Genomic DNA, 21,401 nt, shown 5'->3' with positions numbered 1-21,401 from the left:
ATCTTGAGCGAGTCCAAATTACAGACATTACAGAGCCTCGCTTTTTTGATGAAAGTCTTGGTCCTCCATGGAGCTTAGTGGGAAGATCTTGCTTTAGGATCAAACCCTATTAATGCTGCATAACCGTGTGGTTCAGTGGGGGCCCTCTGACAACGGGCTCAGTCCCCACCTGGAGACCAGGCAAAGTGCCACACAGCTAACGTGACCGACTACGCGACATGAGACCCAACCAAGCGTGGTATCAGTGAGGAACAACCCTGTGGGCAGGGCAGTGGTCTGGGACATGAGATCCGGGCTCTCTGTTCCCTGCAGACTGTCCCTGTAGCCATGGCCCCACCACCTGAGATCATCCTCGCTAGATAGCAGTCCCCCACAGCTGTTACTGCCCTGGCAATGGCTGTCAACCTGCCATTAGCACTAATTAACTGCGCTATGTACGCAAAGCCCCAACCTGATGACGAAGGTGGCCAGAGGTGACGAAGGTGGCTTGGTACCAGGTATCAGCTCCTCAATGACAAGGAAACCTGCAACCCTTTTTCCTCTTGGCTCCTATCACGTTACAAAAACTTTGGGGGGAGCCAGAAGAAATGCAACGGTTGGAAGCCTGCAGGAAGCTCACCAGTCATGGGGCTGGTGGAACACAAGAGCCGATGGACTTGGCAGTGAATAGGAGTAAACCCAGCAAGGGTTAGGTGAGGCCGGTGAGTGTTATTTTTGAAGTGGCACAGAGAGGGAAGAAGGGAAGGCGGGAACAGCTGTAAGGACATTTTTGTTGCTGACTGGTCCAAAGGAATGTGTATAAACAGCTTTAGATGTATTTCCCTGAGCATGCTAAGTGTATTTACTGCCTGCTCTAATTGGTCTTGCCTCAAGTTAGCCAGAACCAAGAGTTCCCATGGGAAGTACGCTTCACTGACTGAAATGGTCTGAAGACTGGTGTTTGCAGTGCAGCCTGTGTTAATGATTGCCCCCGAGCTGTCCTTTCTCACAGCCTTCTGCTGGAGCATCTGGGGTGAGCCCGAGGGTCCACCTGCCGGGTAGCTTTATCGCAGGGCAGCAGCAGGGCTCGGCTGGCACCAGGGCTGGAAAGGGCTGCGTCTCCCTCCCGGGAAGGCTGGTCCACATAGCCGAGGCAAAGGATGCTTGAATTTATTTCCTGACCCTGCTGCAAGCTCCCTCACTCCACTCAAGCAAGTTGCAGACGAAGGCTCCCCGAGCAGGGGCTGCGTTTTCCTGACATGCCAGTTCCCATGCAGGCATCACCAGCCAAAGGTGGTTTTGCATGTGCAAATGCCCCTGCACACAAAGTGTTTTTTCCCAGTATAACCTGGGTGACCACTTTTGCCGAAGCGTTCAATGCAAGCAGTCAGCAAAAGGAGGGAGCGGGGTGGGGGGGAGTGGGAAGCATAAACCAGTTTCTCATTGCAAAATGTCGTTTTGATGGAACTGACATTTTTGGCAAAGCCAGTATAAATTTCAGTGTTTTGTTTTGTTTGTTTAAAAAAAAAACAAACACAGAAAATGTCCAAATATGTAATATTGACATTTTTAGAACCAAATGTTTTGCTACTTCATCCCAACACAGTTCTTAAAATTTGAATTAACTTTTTCATAAAAATGCTACAAAGAAACTAAAGGAAAAATAAGTTTTAAGTTCTTCTGAAGTACTTGGGCTTTTCACAAATTTTATCTTTTTACTCTGACTCAAGACCTGAGCCCATCCATCGAACAGAAAATGAGATGCCCTCTTTTGGAAAATGCATGTTTTACCTCACTGGCTAAGCCAGTTAGTTGTGAAAATGTTTCCAAAGAGCCGTGCCTGCGGTTGGTGATCTTTCGGGCTGTTAGCATCCTCTTGCCAGCTGAGCCGTGCACACGCCTGTAAAATGCATCCTTGGCAGGGTACCAGCACCGTTGGCTTCCCCACGCAGGGAGCACCAAGGCAGAGGCAGGGTACAACCCAGGTTATCACCTCATGTCCAAAAGCAAGATAAAGCAAAAATTTAATCAAGCTGCTGGACTTCTAAGAATTGCTCTCTCTAATGGTGCTCAAGGGTAAGAAATGTTGAGGAAGGCAGGAGTTTGGGGGGTTTGCTGGATGCAGAGTGGTACAAGAGCATGGCATGGGGACTGCCGCTTCCTTGCTTGTTGCCAAACCATGGGGCCAGCAGAAGGTGTTGATAGGAAGCACTGGTGTGGCATATCTTTTTAGTTAATTTCCTGTGTTAAATACTCGCTGTAAGTGTTGATTACAATTGCAGTTCTCCCTTGTCCATTATATTGCTTTGGATATACAAAGAGAACCCAGAGCATGTGAAAAACTGAGCAGTTGGTTTGCATTTGGTGTCCCTGGATGCTAAGCTGGGCTCAGAAGCTCCAGCAAGGCTTGGTTCGTAGAGGTGCTGAACCTCTGGTTTCCTTTCTCTTTCCCTGCCACCTTTCCTTCAAAGCTCTTCTTTCCTTCTCCTTTCTCAAGTCCCACCAGCCTCTGACATCTTGGACGTGGCTCTCAGGACCTGGCAGAAGGGTCTCCCCACATGCCCAGGAGGTGGTGCAAGTCCCACCCGTCATTTGTCAGAAGAAGTTGCAATAGGGTAATGAGGAAATTTGCCCAGGACCACTGAAGGGAATCAGTGGCAAAGGAGAGATGGAAAAATCACCCCCTAGAAGAGACAGGACTGGTCCCACCAGGAAGGTTGACCTTCAGGGAGTGTGGTGGATCGAGCACCAGGAAGACATGGCGTCACATGTGACACGCATGCCGACCCTCCAGGAGTTTTCCAGGAGTTGTTTTTATTTTGTGTAGAAGCTCTGAGCCCCAGAGACCCCCTATTCGGTCCCTCAGGGCAGCACTAGCAGGGTTTGCTGCCCACAGCCCCAGAAGGGTCAGATTTTAAGGCTGACTGGCAGGGCTCCGAAAGCCTTGAGTAAGTCCGATCTGCTTTTGGCTTTTTTCCTTGAACCATTCTCTGCTGTGCTTTTTCTTCCCTTGCCATCCGTCCCATGGTGGTTCTCTCTCCCCCCTTGCCCCCTGTGGCCCCCTACCAGCCCCAACCCCACCCTTTCCCTGAGTGTCCCAGTTAGAAAGCAGAGAGGTAACTACGTGCCAGCCAGTACCTTCTTATCTAGTCACAGTGTGTTCCCCTCAGGGAGTTTTTGGCCTGGGATTGTGTGTGTGTGTGTGTGTATGTGTGTGTGTGTGTGTTTTTATATGCTTTATTTTTATCACAGAAAGGATAGACAGTACATTATGTCTTCAGTCCAGGAGGTTACACATTAGATAAGAGACCAGCAGATATACTACAACTGCTCCAGCCTGTGGAGTTATGTTCCGGAGATAGCGCTGGGAACGTAACAGGTAAACTGCTTCCAACCCCCCGCGTTCAGGCAGTGGATTTTGTGTCAACAAATCCAGATCCGAGCAGAGATTTCAATGTTGATGTTCCTGCAGGCAGAGAATAAAGTCCACAGTGCTCCCTCCGTCTCTGCCGGGCTTGTACCTTCTCGTCAGCCCCCACCTGCCATCTCCCCCGTCCCAGCTGCTCCTCCTCCCGCTGCATCCTCACCCCTCTCTGTCCCTCTGGACATGCGGTGTGGGTCAGCAATTGCCTTGGGCTCCTCCGCAAATACAGCTAGATTCAAAAGGGAAGGGGGCTGGGGGAGTGTAGGAAACCGTGGTGGCAACAAGTTAGTGACAGCAAATGTTAACAAAAATTGGGAAAGGGAGTTTTTTTTAAAAAAAAAGATATTATGGTATTAAAAGCTAAGATCAGAGATAGTTTATCTGTGCCTACTTCTTGCACCTTCCTTGAACTATCTAGGAGAGTTATAATGCTGGAAATTTCACACTGATTTTTAAAGGATTAAGGGTGAGCCGCAGTATGGTGATGCCTTTTTTCTGTCATTGCAATAACAGTGTCCTCACCACTGAGCCACAGCTGTGGCAGGCTACGGCAAGCATCCAGAGTCTGGTTCACCAGCATCTCCACCCCTCACAAAGCTCAGGGGCACACAGCCACTTCCACAAATCCATCCCTAGTCTGGCAAGGGAGGTGTTGCAGAGCCTTTGAGTCATCCCACAAATTCGTGCCCTCCCTCACCTCCCCCCAAGCCTTTGTCTCACATTGTGAAGATTAACAGCATGTTGCAGCATCATCGTGCTGCGATGGGGATGGTGGTGCTGGGTTTATTTTCTCAGGAGTAACAGATAAAGGTGGCACCAGCTACTACCCAACACCAAAGCTAAATTAGTGAATTTATTATTCTTCTAAACCTGACAGACGTGACAGGGGCTGTTTTGGATTTTGATCCAAAGCTTAGCAAAGCCCGTGACCTCTGTATCAGCCTGACAATGAGCAATTGCGGCCATGCTGCCCCAGCATCCATCAACCGCGATGATTAAGTGGCGTGACTGGCTTGGCAGAGATCAAAGTCACTGTAACTAAACATTGTCACAAGATGGATGTCTCCTACTTAGAAAATATTGTCTTAGGCTTTAGTTTCTGGGTGTTTCTGTGATGGTCTCACCCCAGTGTCTGCATCCTTAACAAATGTTACCCAGGTTTTAATGAATATATCTTTGTGGCTTACCTGGGAGATAAGAGCAAACCATCACCCTAATTTTGTGGTGGGGGAAATGAGGTACCACGAGATTATCAGCAAAGTGTAACCACTCATTTTGATACCAAGCGTGAGTCATAGAAATTTCAGCTTTCCTGTTTAGCTTTTTTTGTAGCTCTTTATGCATTGTCGGCATGGCTTGGGATGGCCCCAGTCCCAGTCCCAGAGGCTGACAGCCTCCACGCATCCAACCTCTCATATCTCACACTTGGTAACTTAAATGAGGGATATGCAATGCACATCTCAATTCTCTAATTCCCTGCCCTGGGAGGGCTTGGTGTTTCCTCCTTGGTGCCCTGATGCTTCTGTTCATGCCACAGATATTCAGTATATGTTTAAGTTTAATGTAAAGCTGGCATCACCTCTGAACTGCCTATTATTTTCAAAGTATCCTGTGGTAAAGCTAACTTGGCCATTACACATAGCTTGCTAGATTTACAATAACAGAGCACATCAAACAGATCTCAGACTAAGCTGTGCCGATGCGTCCCTCCCCTTCCCCAAAGCTCCACACCGATTGCTCCAGTGCTACTCATGTAATACAAATGTGGGACCATGTGTTTTCTGTTCTAGAGTTTTTAACATGAAGAAAACCAGAGCTGCTGGAGCCCAGGTCAGGAAGGTCCACGCAGTTCTTACAGCCTTCTCCATCTGCATGAGTCCCCAGCCCCAGCCGGCTCCTAGGAGTTTGCAGGTTGAAAAGATGAGAAAGGAGGACAGTCCCTGCCACATCATACTGCTGGGTCCAGTTTGAGCTCCTCAGCAACAGCTTCTGCTGAGCCCTTCGACAGTTTCTCACCTCCATCCTGGGGAGCCATGGGCAGAAGAGACCCTGGGAACTCTTGGCAACCACTACTGCTACATCCATCACCTATGACAACCCACGTGAGAGCAGTGAAACCAGCCACGCAGCACCCCAGGCATCTTCATTCCCTTCCACACTTGCAAGTCTTCCGCCATCATTGCAAAAATGAAGCCTCGTGCATGTCTGCTCTCCGTTTCCCTCCCTTCAGCCCCTGCAGTTATTTCCTCAGCTGCAAAACTGACCAGGTTTAAAGGTCACAGCAAGGATGCTCCCTCAAGGGCCCACAAAAGACCCATCCCACTCTCTCTGCACTGCATAATGGGGCAGGAGGACACCTTCACATTTGCTTTTATGAAGATACTACCCTAGAGGTCATGCTGCCAAGCCTGAGCTCCACTTGCTTGGGATTATTCACGTGCTGCCCAGAGAAAGCGGTCATTTCCCTTTGGTACAAGAGGGATTTTAGTAAAAAAAAAAATCCTTCCCCATTCCCAAATGAGCTAGCTGCTTGAGGAGACTGAGGGTACGTTATTAGCAAGGAATTGTCAACATCAGCATGGTCTGGAACAACAAATGGCATGTGAAGCCCTAGAGAGCTTGACTTGCACATGTAAGAGACATGTAGCGTTGGGTTTAGTAAATCCAAACCAGCCCTCCCGTCCTGAGAGTGTGCTGAGAAGTTGCTGCAGTGAAAACGGAGCTGGTGTTCCTGGGGCTGGGGACAGAAATGCTGGAGGTGCCTGGGGTGACTGGTTCCCAGGTTCTGGTGAACGCTGCGGGTTCTCACAAGCCAGCTCATTTGGAAGCAGTAGATGGGATGGGCAGATGGACTTCGGTTCTTCCTTCCTGCAAAAAATCCCCTTTTCTGGCTCAGCTTGTGGCATAGCTTCTGATGCTCAGCTTGGACCACAGGATGCTTTCAAGGTATGAATGAAGTTCTCAGCAATGACCTGCTGCTCTTAAGCCCTGACAACTAGTTGGAAGCTGAGGCGGTGCTTCTCCCAGGTCCCCTATCCCCACCAACCCCCCTCCTTGGGTGCTGTGAGGTCCCCTGCGGCCAGCTCCTCCCAGCCTGGAGGGCTTTGCTGGGGTAACACCGTGAAGGCTGGCAAGCCCACGCTGCAGGTGAGCCATTCCCCTCCTGCACTTTACAGCTCTGGGACTGTCCAAATTGGCCTATTTCTGAGGCTGAACATCTCACAGTGGGTTTGGGAGCAGGTTATTCTGCCCACCTCTAGCTTGCTTGCTTCTCCCCCCACTCCCCCAGGTCTCCCAGCTGCTCAGCGTGGCCAGGAGCAGGGCTGGGATCTGCTTCTCTCGGTGTGCATGGTGGGGCTGGGTCCCTGCTCTGCTGTACAAGCAATAATTAATTGCTGCCCTTGGTGAGGAGCACCTGTGCCAGCAGTAAGCAGCACTGGCTGGAGAGCGAGCAGCAGAAAGCTGCACACTGCGCAGGGGCACAGCCGTGTCAGTGAGGGGATGGCATCCACCGTGGCTTTGGAATGGGGGTGTTTGGAAGCAGATAATCTCCACAGCGAGGGTTCCCTGTGGGCTTTTGGACCCTCAACATCACAGGGCAGAGTGGGTGCACACTGGGACAGGGGAGCTGTGACCCAGTGGGTGCTCCCCCCAGGTGGAGTGTCAGGCAGGGGTGCAGAAGCACTTTCATTCCACCTAAGCTGTGTCGGAAAATTGTTTTCTTTTCATCCTCATTCTAATTTTGGGTTCTGAACTCAGCGCCCAAAACACGCACAAGTCAAAAGTCCAGCAGGCCAAGATAGGCGTGCCGTTATGGGGCTGCACAAACAGGAGCAGGGCGGAAGGGAAGAGGAGCCGAACAGTGCGGTCTCCCCTCTTGCTGCCCAATATTTTTGGTAATCTTCATGCACTGGCTACCTTCAGTGATGTCCATGCTAGCTAGGGCTGAGCTGTACCTCCCTTGTTTAAGTTGGACCTCCTCTGTCCCCTCCATTTGACTGTTTCTCCACTTTTAAAATCTGTTGTCTACGTTTGCAGTGATGTAAGGCAGTCCAAGGAGTAACACTGTGGCCTGCAACACGGCACGTTCCTGTATGTTTCCAGGCTAATGAAATGTCGCTAGGCCTCCCAGCATCTGTTCCAGCAGCACAAAGACGGGACCAGAGTCCTCTGTGAGGATGGGATGAGGAGACAGCGTGGCCACCAACTCAGCCCTGCCTGCAGGATGCGGCCCCGAGACCAGATGCAACTGCACAAGCAAAAAGCCAACAACTGATGAAAATTTTGCAGACAGTTCTGAAGATGTTTGGAAATTCTAATGGAAAAAACATTTGCTGGCTTGCAAGTTAGTGATGATAATAATAATATATTTTGCCTGTGTGACTTTTTCAGCAAGATGGGCAATGATATCACATAATAGATGGTATCTGCGCTTTGTTCCATGCCCTTATTTTGATCATCTCCCACCTCTTATCCCAGTCATTCATGAACCACTCCCTCATTCACCCACAAATTTAAATGGACAAGAATACAGATCAGTTGGGCCTTGAAAATCAAGCTTTTTGTGGTTAATACATTTCTACCTGTGAGGCAAGACACTGATATTGGCTGAAAGCAGATGCTTCTGAAGGGACTCTTATCTCTTACACTTCCCCAAAGAGACCTCTACCTACCATCTTTCAGCACCTTGTGTGTCCGGACTCTGGGTACTGAGCCGAGGTTGTACTTGCAGCAGTGCACAAAATATATTACATTCAGTGCACCAAAATTTTTTTTTTACAAAAATCACATCCTAAGAAGTTCCCTGAACATTCTTAAAATAGATTTTTCCATCATTTAGGGTCGCATGCAGAACCTGGCTGATGAGGTCTGGGAATCTGCTGTTAATTTGCTCATTAGGAGGTATTTTTATGGTGGCTTTCAGCACTCATGAGTTTTGTGCTCTTTCTAAAACTGCCACTAAACTTCTGACAGCAAACTTCACGAGGAGGGATTTGCCCACTTGGTAGGTCCCATCAATCCGCTAAAATCAATCCTAAATCTGAACTCGCCTTCTCTCACTGTGGTGCCGCGACAAAGATCAGGCACACGCCCGACCCCAAATCTGCCATAACGGAGAAGTCCTGGGTTGAATAGATTCAAGCAAGCTTTTACCTATCTATCCCGGGAGTGTACCCCAGCCTCTGACAGCTTGCCTGTGCACCGGCAGAGTCCTGGGCAGTGACGTACGCGGAGCAGCGATGTGGCTGGGAGCGCGGTGGGGAATGCCGAGGATGCCACAACAGGATGCGCGGAGACATAACATGTCCAAGTGGGGTAACTGAGGCAGACGGAGCAGGAATGCGATTAAATTACCCCTGCGGGATTTGGCTGAGACGCTGGGGCGTGCTGAGCTCATTCCCCCGTAAGAGGGAGGAAGCGAGCGGAGCGGGCTGGCTGTTTGTTTTGGTTTATCAGATGGGACCAACCGGCAGCAGCAAAGGTTGCGGTTTGGGGAAAGAGGGATTGCAGCGTGTTCCCCGGCTCCTTCTGCGTGGCCTCAAGTGCAACTAGCGGAGGGAGGGAGAGCAAGTGAACATGTCCCTGGGCACACTGGTGTCAGAGATGGAGCCACCTGTGGAGAGCGGCCAGGGAGCCGGCAGGCGCTGGAGGGGCAGACCCCGCGCGTCCCAAAGTGGTGGCCACAGTCCGGCCAGCTGCACACAGAGCCCCAGCCGAAGGAGCCGGCATATGCTTTTTGTTTTGCATGCGCTTCCCCCTCTGCAGCAGAAAACCTGTCTGCTCTGGCCAAGGAACGGGTCCCAGTCCCCCGAGGTCCCTCCACAGGGGTCTTGAGTAAGTCACAGGGACGACGACGAGGTGCAGCAAGCGGCTCCTCTGCAGACGGTCTGAGCCACTCCCATCCAGGAGAGTAAGTTAAAGCAAATCTTTGCAGGCTAATTCAGTGTGCAAGCTACAGGGCCCTTGTCTGATCTCATTCTTCAATGCATTCAAGAGTTTTTTTTCCTTTGAGAGAGTTTCAGGGTTTTAATCTGAAAATGCCATTTACTCCAAAGCAAAACTGTCTGTGGGAAAAAGGTAGTTTTGATATCAGCGAATGCCAATAGTCTCTTGAAAGTGGTTTCAGCTCTGAGGAATCCTGCACCGAAAATATTTTAGGTTCAGTAGTAGTATTGCAAATTAAGTGAACGTGGAGTAAAAAAGTAGGGAAACATCAACACTGAAATGTTTTGTTGCCGTTGATCCTCTCTGGACGTGCTCATCAACGAACTCAGACCTCGATAAAGTTTTCCAAGTTCTGTCCTTGTCCTGATTCAGGAAAGAGAAAAAACCATTTCTGATATTCTGGAAATTTTCACAGGATTGGGAAACAGTTTCCCACTTAGTCTGTTGGGTATTCACCAGGCATCAAGGCTCTTTGCCCTCGTGCTGAGCTTCATGGCAATATACACACATCCTGGATCAGAGCTAGAGCAGGCCGAGACGTGTGACAAAAATAGGGCGTGTTTTCAGATGCCACTTGGGAAATGCCAGATTTTGCACAAGGCATGAAGATTGTCTCCGTGCTGGTAAGTGTTTTTAAAATAAAATCATATTGTGGGGTGGTGGTGGGTGGGGAAGAGCTTGAGACTCTTTTCTGTATTAATAAATCCTCCGACTGTTCCTTCTTAGGTTTTGCAGGGATCTCGAGTGCCTTTTTGTGAGGCCCTGAGAGCACAAGACCACCAGTCCGTCAGTGCTGCGTGGCTTGCTCACTCTTCTTCTTTCTGAGCCCGATTTGGAATTACTACTGTCAGGCCCTTTGCATTTTAAGCACAACTTCCCAAGTTCTGTCACTTCCTTAGGACCCAACCATGTCCAGCAATGCCAACAAGCATAGGAGCGGATCTGTGGCTCTCACAAAAGCTGGGAACAAGCTTGTCAAAAATTTGCAGAGCAGTTCTTACAGCAACTGGATTTGGCCAGTATCTGAAGCATCTCTCATGACAAACCAGAATCAATAAAGGGAACCTCAGCAAAATTGCTTCACCTCCCAGATGTATTTCCTTCCAGTGACTCCTGCCTTTCCCAGTTTGCACGCTGTTTATGGGTTAAACCAAGGTAGGTTTTTTTTCCCTTACCTGGCAACGCTGCAAGTCTCACATGGTATCTGAGCAAGAAGGGAGGTTGCTTCCAGTCTTCTACGCAATTCAGAAATCAGGATGTTTACGTAATAGTTTCCAGACTATATGGACCGTGTCAGAGCTCTGAACTTTGCTGGAATCTCTGAAACAGTTGATTATGGGTTTCAGTTCACATGTGAGAGGAGGATTCAGGTGGCTCTTGGTGCATTCATATCCCTGTGTTTGTCCTTCCTGCCTTTAAGCTGTCACCTACCAAAAACATGCTGAGGTCAGGATTCAGCTGGTGGCCTCACTGGTGGAAGAAGCAAAAGCTGGCCTGCAGTTCCCTCTTTTAGTTTTGCACGAGCTTGGGAGTGCTGACTTTAGTGAAAACTTGTTTTTGTCGGTGTTCAAAACTGCTTGCATGTTACTCAAGAAGCAGAGGGGCAGCAGACCCGAACTGGTTAAAGTCACTTTTCTGACGGCAAACTTTGACCCCTCCCCAAGATGTTAATTTCTAGTGCCAACCCCAAAAAAGCTGCCCAACTCCACCCCCCTCCCCCCCAACCCTAATCCTGCTTTTTGGCAAGCGTTAAAATATTGTGACTTTTTTTTTCTGGACTTTTTTTTTTTTGAGATCAATGAATCCGATGACCTCTCTCCTCTTGCTATATAACAACTACCCATTCAGGATAACACATCAGAGCACCTTTTTTTATTTTTTCTTTTGCTAACTGGCTGAGGAACTTAAAGAAGGCTGAGGAGCAAACCCAGGTTTTAATGCCAACAAGCGTTACTGTATGGATCCTAGTATGTTTCTGAACAGATTTCCTTGGGAAATAGGGCAAGTCCCAGGGATGGTGTTTCTGCAAGCAGCTTTGCTGGCTGCCCTTCTTCCCAGGCAGCCATGGCCAGGCAGCCAAAGGATCAGCCATTTCTGTGCCGTGAGTACACTGAGCCTTTTTCCTTTGATCCAGACAAAGGCACAGGATGGAGGGAGAGGCAGCAGCATGCCTATAGTCCCAACAGCCTGCAAGTGCGTTCAGCCGTGGCAGCTGGACGTACGTTACAGCAGCCCTGAAATGTCTCTTTCTGATGACAGCTGAAGCTGATGTTGCGTTGGGTCAGACATTGCCTTTGCCCAAACACCAGTCCATCTGGTCTAGGTCTAAGGCATGCTCTTCCCTGAGGCCCTGCTGAGAGGAGCACTGGGGTTGCTTCAAGCTGTGCAGCCCTTCAGCAGAACGCCAGCATTCACAACCCCGGTCGCAGCCATGCTCCTGCATGTGGTAGCCAAGAAAACCTGCAAGAACTGTAGGCTTGAAATGTGCCCATGGGAAAGATGACTCTCTTCTGGCTCATTAACTCCTGAAAATACTTTAGCCAGGGCCGGCTTGCCAAAAAAAATCCTAAAACTCAATGACAGAGAGACAGATCTGGCTGGTTAGGTGTAACCAGAGTCCTTACCTACCTCCTAAACCATTGTCCACCCCTATTAATGGTTAAGCTCTCTCTCTGTCGTTGCTTGCTGTTCCTGGCCAATTCAAACTCTTTCAAGTGGGAGAGAGAGGGAAGAATGGAGGGAAAACACCATCAAAGACCTGCTTGTTGTATTCCTCAAGACACCTATTTCAACAGCACCTCAAGTCACCAGTAAGTGGCATTTGCTTTCCTGTGAAGGGATGTTTGTTTGAATTCAGAAGTGGGTGAATGAGCAGGGCCCTTAGCCTATGGGTGAACGTGTATTTGTGCATAACTCCCATCCTAAGTACTTATGTGGCATCCTTCCCTCGTCCCCCACAGTATCTCAGAGCCTCATTTTCCTGCTTGTTTATCTCCAGAGGATTCCTTAAAAAAATGAGGTCTGACTAACTTGCCCAAGGTCACACAAAAAACTCGTGGCAGCAGAGAGGGTCAAGTTGAGGATCTGTCGGCATGGCAGGTGTGTCACGATGAAGCCCTTCTAGTGCACCTCAAATATCATGGCAGCCCTTCAGCTTTGGGCGCCTGCCCTTCTGCTTGCATGGTGGGGGGTGAAGCTGTACCAGCCTCATGCCCTCGTGGGGCTTTGTGCCCCATGGGCGCCCGTGCGTGGCATGGCCGGTGTCACAGGGGCTCTGCCTGGCCACAGGGCTGAGGGCAGGTAACTCATGCCCCTGATCAGCCGCTGACGTCTCACCCTTTAACTGAACTGAAACTGCTGAGAGTGACAGATTTGCCAAACCACGTATTTTTTCCTGTTGCAGTCAGATATTCACTGAGGATTAAGCTGAGTCCACTTCCCTACTGTCCCTCCTGCCCAAAGGCCATGACGTTATGTTTGAACCAGGTATGTGTGAACCTCCCCAGTAGATGAAGACCCGTACCCAGCCTTGAACCAAACTGCACTTGACCCTTCTGTTGAGTTTGAAAAGTTCAGTCAACCTTTTTTTCAACTTTCACATTCCTCTGCCCTCTTTGGGAATTGACTGGTGGTAGAGGCACCGAAATACCCTGGGAAATGCTGTCTTGCGGTTATTTCTGACCCTGCTGAAACCAGTCTTTCTGATTCTGGTTATCCCTTACCATTTCCAGGCCAAAAAACCTATTTGGGCAAGGTTCAAGCGGATGTCCAGGCCATCAGCTTCAAGTGCTCTCATTCATAGGTGATCCATCGAAAATCTCTCTGCTGAGTTCACTGGCACCGACACCAAAGTTACACCAATAAAAGATTTGGGCCCAGCATTTCCCATTGCGTGCCCACATCGACGTTGCCATTTCAAAGCCTGATGTAGGCTGGAACGAGCAGATCCTGCCACTTTGCACTGCCTGTGTTTAGCAGCACGCAAGGTTTTGCAGTGAGCTTTGCTGGAGGTGAGGTGATGTTGGACAGCTGTGGCAGCCCCTCAGTTGCATGTGGCACCCGATAGCCTGACCTCGGGGACAACACTGAGACTCTCTGGGAGTCCATTGCTAAAATGCCATGCTGCTTAATTAGCATTAGGCTTTCTTTTTCTTTCCTTTTCTTTTTTCTTTTTTGTTTTCTTCATCTTGCTCATTTATCTGGCAGGGAGGCTGGTTCACAGGACACTATGCTGGAAAGATGGGCTGATAAAAATGCTCTTCCATGCAAAGACGTCTCATATGGTATAAATGGGGTCTCTTGGGCTGTCTTTACTATTCCAACCCTGATCTCCTACCATATGCTCCTGCAGATGCTGCTGTGATCTTTGTCTTGCCCTGAGAATCACCTGAGCCTCAGATGGGCTGAGGGAGGTCTGAGGGCATCAGGGCCACCCAGGGCACCCACCACTTGAGCAGCTGAGCAGCAAAACATTATACAGGAGATAATGAGCCTTTTGAAAATAATTAACAAATCAGCCAGCAATATTACAGCCAGCCAGGATGGCTTCAGCAGCTTCCACCTGCCCAGCCTTGCCATCGAGATCAGACCCTTTTTGTGCTGCAAGAAAATTAACTGGGGGTGGGTGGGGGGGGGTGGGGGAAGGAAAGTGGAAGTTCTTGTGCTTAACATCTAATGAAAGATCATTTAATCAACTGCAAAAACAAGAATAGTCATTTCCCAAATGTGTTCACGTGATGCTGCAGCTCTTCTCGGAAGTGTGCTCTCTAAAGGATGACACTGCCAGGAAGGGAGGGCAGTTTAGGTTCAGGAAGGTTATTGCCTCATAGCACAAGGGAGACAAGGGCTTGAAGGCTTGAGTGTGAGCTTGACAGCCCCTCACATGCACATCAGATGTGCTAGTCCAGTCTCCAGGCCTCCCTCCCTACTACAACAGTATAAGAGCAAACCAGCCAGAGTTTAGTAGAATACAGTAGAAAAAAAAAAAAAAACCCATGTGTAAGTATTATGCTAATACCCTGTTGCCTAAAGGAGTAAAGGAAGAGCTGGCCAGTAGTATTTTGATGGTGAGTTACATGCACCTGGGTGGATGCTTGGATGCTGTGTACAGCAGGAGCCTCTTTCTTGAGAAACAGCTGAAAGATGAATTATGAAACATGAAAGCAGTGATGCCTCCAGTGGGTTTGAGAGAGCATCACATTCAACAGCTCTGCCCCAGGCAAGGAACAGGCGCGTCCCTAAGGATGGTATGTTGCTTCCGTGCTGGCTTTTCCTACTTCTCAGGGGAGACAGGGTGAGTCCTGAGATGATCATCTCACCGCGAGCAGCAGTCACACCACTTCCATCATGCTCTGAAACCAGATCAGGATGGTCCGCTGCCTGGTTGCACTCACAGAAGATGCCTCATTGGTGCCTCATGAGCTTCTTCAGCTCCCTCCAGAGGGAAATCACGCTGGAGCATGGCTGGTTCCTTGCTTCATCTCAGATTGCTGCTCTTTCTCCCCTCTCTCTCCACACAGCTGCCCAGGATGCTTGTTGGTACCTCTACCATAGCCTCCATGCCAGCACGCAGCAGGAGGGGACCTCATCTCCAGGCCATGCTGGCTTAGGGGCTGGAGGCCAGCACCTTTCTTCCAGCAGATACTGTCCAACCTTGAGCGCCACCACCCAGATCTGCAGAGCAGCAACCTGAAGCGATGTTCTTCCTTGATGCTGATAATTCTATCCAGATGACAGGTTAGTTTAGCTGGTAAAGGATTTTTCTAACATTGCTAATGTCAAGTAAACTGAAGTATAACTAGTGCCCAGTTGCCTCTTTACCTGGCTATGCTCTGTTTGCACAAGCTGAAGAACTTCATGGTGCCAGAAGGAACATGTTAGAAGTTCTTTGTCTCATGAATTATTTTGGCCCAGTCTTCTCCAGGGAGACAGGGCAGGAGAACAGGAGCTGGCAGCATGGGTTCTGCTCCCAGCTTTGGCACTGACCTGCTGCGTGACCTTGGACAACTCACTTCACCTCCCTTGAGCTTCTGTTTCCCCTCCTCTCCTTTGTCTGCCTTGTTTATTTGGACTGTCAACTCCTAGAGAAAGGAATTCAGCCTCCCTGGCTGCTTGCAGATTACATAGCATGACGGGAGCCCAATCGGACTTGCTCCTGGGAGGTACTATGGTAAAAAAATTCATAACAATGCCTAAAAACTAGCATTTGCTGAACAATTGTATGGGAGTTTTTAATTATTAAGTGGCATACATGAATTAGCAGAGCATCTTTGGCATTTCAGAGCACTTGTCCAGGGGCAGCAGCTGCTGTTTCTTTCCTTTTCCATGGCCACACGGAAGGCTGTATCTACCAACCCTGTAAAATTTAACATCATCTTCTCTCTGTCCCAGCTGTGCAGTGGGAGGAGTGGGAAGCATCTTCTGGAGAAAAGGGAGAGTTTGTTGGAGGTAATGAAGAAAGCTCCTCTCGGAGTCCTCCCCCTCGTGAACATCTGGACAGATAACAGCTCTTCTGAGAAAGATTGAAAGAGCTGGGGAGAGCTCCTGGGAAGGGAAACGCTCCGCCTCAGAGCTGGTCACTGCCAAGGGCAGAAAGGCTGAGAGGGGCTGCGGGGGCCAACACAGACCCTGTCACCCAGAGCTTGGAGATGGAGAGGGTGGAACCTACACCATCAAAAGCCTACGAGGCAGATCGTCTTTGGGTGAAACCATGAGAACCTCGATGCCAGAACATACCTCTCTTAGGCAAGTGCTGCAGCCTTGAAGTCCATTTAACTATATGGATGGTATCAAGAGGTGTGATGAAAGGTTTGCCATTGCAGTCATGGCTCTGGAGGAGACTCCATGCTCACCCACTGGCTTCTCCTCCCCTCAGCCAGTCCCCCGGGCAGTGCCACCGCTGCCCATCAGCCAAGAGCATGCTCTCCTCCTGCCGAGTGATCCACAACCAGCACACAAGGACATGACGATACAGCATGAATCTCCTCGTTTACAGGCTATCCCATAGCAATAGCTGAGAGCAAACTGTTTCTCTGACGTGCCGAGGATGCTTTCAAAAAGGCTTGGATCCCACTACTCTTCCAGCAGCAGCCTGCAGCTTGGCAAACTCTGCTTGTGCACTCGTCTGCTTTTAAAGTGTCTTCAACTTACTGTGTGCATTGGCCTGGCACTGGCTTTCTCAAGGCCCGGTGATATGGAGGGGTCTGCTGGGAGTGGTGTGAAAAGCAGCTCCTGAAGCAATGCTTTCTAATCGACAGGACTGGAGGGCAGGCACTACCTGCTGTTAGGGGAGAAAGCCAAGCAAGCCTTTAAGCCATCAACCAGAGGCCAGCGCAGGATTTCCCCCACCCCGGTGCTTTTCTCTCCAGTCCTCTGCACATTTACAGCGCCCCAGCAAAGGTCATTTCCCTGCCTGCCCATCCGTGGCCAGCCACTGCAGGAGCATCCCTGTGGTGCGAGTCCTTCCTACCTTGGCAAAGCCTGGGAGCACCCGGGGGCTTCTTCTGTCTCCAGATGCATCAGGTGGCACGAAGCAGGCACAGGCACAGGAAGGATGATCGAAGAGAATAGATTCTACCTGGCCTTAATTCCCTTCTCCCCTCTGCAGCAGGAGCTTAGGAAACTCAGGAGAGAGATGAGCACACATGGAAGAGCGATGCTCAGGTGCAGGGCAAGAGGGAGTGAGGATGCCCCTGTGCATTGCCATCAAGGGTGCGTACAGATCTGTGTTTTGCCACCAGATCCAGCTTGCTGCACACCCCAAGGCCATCACCATGTAAAGCAGGTGAAGGGCAGTGGCTGCATGTTTGAAAGAAACATAATAAAAAAATATGATCTGTTTTTCAGAGCTCACAGGTTGCTGTTGAGCGGCTACTGCTTTCCATGGCAGTCGCTGCAGCTCAGAGACCACTGCAGACCTGCAGTTGCCAGGGTTTGAAGGGCGAAATTCTTGTGTCTCAGTCTCCAAATTCCTCAAATAAGTCCCTCCAATTTTTATGTTTTCATAAAGACATGGCCTGCTGCCGGGTGACCTGGAAGAGGCATTGCAGTGCTTTGTCAGCACACTCGCCTCACTGCAGAAGTTAAGGACCAAATTGTCTTATTAATCATTTAAAAAGAGGAGGGGAAAAAAAAATAAAAGGCACAGTTCTGGCTAATTGTAGGGGGGGGGAAATGAGGTCAGAGTTCATTTTTCTCTCCATTGCTGCTTTACAGTTCACTGGCTGACAAGGAAAGCAAGATAACAAGAGACTGGAGATAGTTCATGGAACAACCTCTCTCTCCCGAGGAGTGGGGGAGTTCAGGTTTCTGACATGGATGGAGAGGCAGCCGTGCTGGCTGCCGAGCTGCAGCACTTGACGGAGGGGATGCCGTGAGCTGCTCCAGGAGGGAGCAGAAGGTTTTGGCCCTGGTGCACATGGAGCAAGGGGGGAGCTGTTTCGGGTTTTGCCACCACATGAATGCACTGACATTGTTGCTGCTTGCAGGGAAGTCTAAAGCCAGGAGGAACCAGGGACCTCTTGTCACCAGCAGCCGTGTAGGAATTCAAGTGGACGCATTTCATTCAATCTCAGCCTTGGGGTTTATCCACTCTCCATTTTTTTTGTTTCTTTTTGATTTAGCATCCCTGCAAAACTGCAGATTGGAGGGGAGAACAGAGCCCTGGTGCTCCTTCCCACTCTTAACACAGGGGCAACGATACGGCAAAGCCTGCCAAACCACCCTTCCCTCCCTCCATGCCCTACAGTCGCTCCCAGTGTAAGCAGTGACTGCTGGAGTAACTGAGACCTCCTCAGGAGCGTGAGATCCAGAATCATTCATTTTATGGGGCCCTCCTGCGAGAGCAAGGGATTTGTTACCCTGACTCCTGCTGGGGAAGCGCTCCCACAGCCAGAATGTGAAACACAATACAGCACGGGCTTTGACATTCAAGCTGGGTTATTTGAGGCGAATTTGTTACACGGGGCCTATGCAGCACAATCCCAGCAGTAATTATACGGGCTCCTTGCACCATCCTGACTAGTTCAATGCTAACCCTAGCCTGAAATTGCAAAGCCACCGAGTGAAGCGATGTGCTGAGGCTGGTTCTAGGGGTGTAGAGGGAGGAAGGGGGTCAGGAGAAGGAATCGCAGCCAGGGGAGTGGTTGTTTAGCGGAGATCCTTGCACTGGAGGACATACGCTAGGATGGGATGTTTGCTTCTGTGAGCACGAGCACTGGACTACGGCAGGTAGCTTGAGACCTTCTTCAGCAGTGACATTCGCAGTGATTCCAGCGTTAATGCTAGCGTTAAACTTTCTGCTACAGAAAATGAAGTGATGGCTAAAACTCCCAAGTCAACAATGCAACGTGCACCAAAATCACTCAGGTTGTGTTAACAAGGCAGGAGAGTTTCAAGAGTACGTGACCAAACAGTACCAGTACAATGTCACAGGAATGATGTCAACATTGCTTCAGGCAAATGGACCTGTTTGGATTCACACAAGCAGTTCACCATAGCTTACTGATGTCCTCACCAAGCATAAAACTTGGCTGCAGCTCACTGCTGGTTTTGAAGCAATTTCCACCATGATTTCAGCCCAGAACCTGACACCAGGCATCCTCTACTCATCCTGCCTCACTTTAGCTGTTTCCAGTGTAGGTCTTCATAAACAAGCAGGCATCCAAACTCCCATTGTAGTCGTGGGTGGTCTACTCAATGCAGAAAAGTCTGCAGAGTGTTTCATGTCATCCTAAAGTGGACACCTACACCTGGTTGGAGGAACCATCTTGTAACTTTGTGGAGAATAACTGTGTCCAAGAGTCTGTGGCTCTCACCACCACTGCTAGGTTCAGCCAGTACAAGAGGGATGTCTCACATAGTAGGCAGAGGGACTGGGTTCAGAAACACAAGTTATCTCCTGCGGCAGAAACTTTCAGACAGACAAGCAAGATCTCACTCTTGGGCCATGGAGAGTCTCCAGGTGGCATCTGAATTTCTTCTGTGATGTTTTCAGTAGCACATTCGAAAATAAGGATGTTCACATTGAACACCAAGTCCACAGAAGGAATGGCAGCCCTTTGTAGAGCATCTTTCATTTGAAGGTTGCAGAGACACCTTGGCAGACACATCAGTAGCCTATAGAGCTAAAACACTGCTTCAAACAAAATAAGGAGCTCAGGTGTCTCTCCTGAACTTGATCCCCAGTGGGTTGTACACAGGTGTTGTCCCACACCTTGGGAAAGCAGTGATAAGGAGGAGAGCAGCAGATCTCTTGTACTTCTCCCATCATTTCCACAAACGCTGGATTTTCACAGCATGTACCTCCATCTTCCCGCATCTTTGCTGTTCACTTTACCCTCAGTCAGATGCACAATAAGAGGGAAGGAAGGGATGGAGACTGGCCAAAGTATCTGCTTTGGGTACCAGCAGTTATTCAACAGCCTGTGCTACGAAGGTCAGGCCAGGTGACTGCACCAGCCTGTGAATCTCTGTCCGTATCAAACAGAGGGCTCTTTGGCCTAGGGACAGCTGTCTGAAAGGTGTTGCCTAAGGGTAGGATAAAAACAAAGTCCTGAAAGTCTTTTTTAATTCCTTGATCAAGGGTGTAGAGAGCAGGCAGGGAGACTGAGGTGAGAAAGATGCTGTTAAAGCCCTGAGAGAGCTTAACCCATTTCCTGAAGGCTGCGCACGTCCCCGCCACTGGGGCTGAGCAGGCAGAAGAGGTGGGTCATTTGGGCCAGGCACCACATAAGCATGAAGAAGCTGCAGCACAACTGGTTCCACCATGCTCTGAAAGAAAATGGCTTCAAAACTACCCTGAAAAGGTAAGACACGTGAGAAAGAGCGTTGGATAACAAGGGCTGAGCTGAGAGTTATGAAGATCTTCAAAGACCATGTCCCCCAGCCCCTCCAGACAGACTGCCCAGCCCTTTCTCTCCCAATGCTATTTTTCTCTAATGCAGGATAATTCCTAATTTCTTTTGCTATGGAAGTAACACCATGTCTTTTTTTTTTTTTTTTTCCCTTGGGGTTTTTTGTTTTGGGTTTTGTTTTTTTCTTTTGGCTGGGACATCAATAAGGACCCTTCTGCATTTAGACATCAAGGAGGAGAAGGAAAACAGTCTTGTTTTCAATAAGACAGGGTCTCTTCCTTCGTTGCTCAACTGCCCATTTGCACAAGGCTTTCTGGCCCCGTAGTAGTCTTTTTTCCCTGGAGAGTACCATCGACATGGGGAGGCGAGGCAGTGTTGGAAGGTAGCCTGAGGATAACAGGCGTTATAAAGAGGAATTTTTTTCCCTGCTGTTTTTGTTTGTTTTACCACAGAGGCTCAGAGGAGCTGGCCAAGAGCCTCACACAGCAGGTGCTGCCTGGGAATGCAAGGGGAGCAAAATTCCTACTAAATGGAAGCATTATTTGACACCACCGCCTTTCGCAATCTTTTTCTTTTGTTTCAGACAAACTCCAAGGCCTCCTGGGCTTTGTGGTCAAAGCTGAGTTGGACTCTTCTGCAGGGGAGGAAAGGGAAGTAGTAAGGGTGTCCCCAAACATGCCAAAGACTTGGGTGACAGAGGCCGAGCCTTCTGGAAACAATACTGCTGGGTTCCCACAGAAGTAGCAAGAGGGCCAACAAAAAAAAAGAAAAATCCCCTTTGGCTCCTTCACGGCAGTTCTATATCTTTTTTCTTTCTTTTCTGTTGTTTTATTATTTTATTATTTTTTTTTAATGAAGAAGAGGTTGAGCCTGCACACCCACACCAAAATGCTTTCGCCATTTGGAGACCTCTTAGCCTGGATCCACAGGAGCGCGTTGCAGCTCTGCCTGGCTTGGCTGTTTCTCTCCCGTGGCTGTTGCAAGACTGGAAGAGAGAGTAAGTGTGGCCAGGGGAAAGCAGGATGACAGAGGCTTCCCCTGTGCCTCAGCTCTTCAGCTCCTCTCCATTTCTCTTGTACCTCAGCTCCTTGCCTGTAAAGCTGGTGGGAGCCACATGGGGATCATACATCAGCAGCATGGGATCTGCAGATATTTCATAAGTAGAAATGTCCAGAAAGAAGTCAGAATTTTCCAGAAAT

The 21,401-nt window shown here is 49.4% G+C and overlaps 2 long non-coding RNA genes across 2 annotated transcripts in view; one reads left to right on the top strand and one right to left on the bottom strand.

Annotated features, from left to right (window-relative positions):
- LOC119154263 overlaps positions 1-21,401 on the top strand; it is a 119,875-nt gene that overhangs the window by 59,555 nt on the left and 38,919 nt on the right. The window contains exons 3-7 of the long non-coding RNA XR_005106414.1: positions 5,194-9,972; positions 10,076-12,159; positions 12,753-12,835; positions 13,081-15,085; positions 15,740-21,199. This is a non-coding gene — a long non-coding RNA (uncharacterized LOC119154263). The remainder of the gene's footprint in view (positions 1-5,193; positions 9,973-10,075; positions 12,160-12,752; positions 12,836-13,080; positions 15,086-15,739; positions 21,200-21,401) is intronic.
- On the bottom strand, positions 3,201-8,637 carry LOC119154264. Its single transcript, XR_005106415.1, has 2 exons — positions 8,558-8,637; positions 3,201-3,654 (listed from the first exon to the last, which is right to left on the bottom strand). It is a non-coding gene; the product is annotated as an uncharacterized LOC119154264 (long non-coding RNA).

Source organism: Falco rusticolus, chromosome 10, assembly GCF_015220075.1.
Source record: "Falco rusticolus isolate bFalRus1 chromosome 10, bFalRus1.pri, whole genome shotgun sequence".
NCBI classification, from domain to species: Eukaryota; Metazoa; Chordata; class Aves; order Falconiformes; family Falconidae; genus Falco; species Falco rusticolus.
The sequence above is the reverse complement of the archived record's forward strand: the minus strand, read 5'-3'. Positions and strand labels throughout refer to the sequence as shown.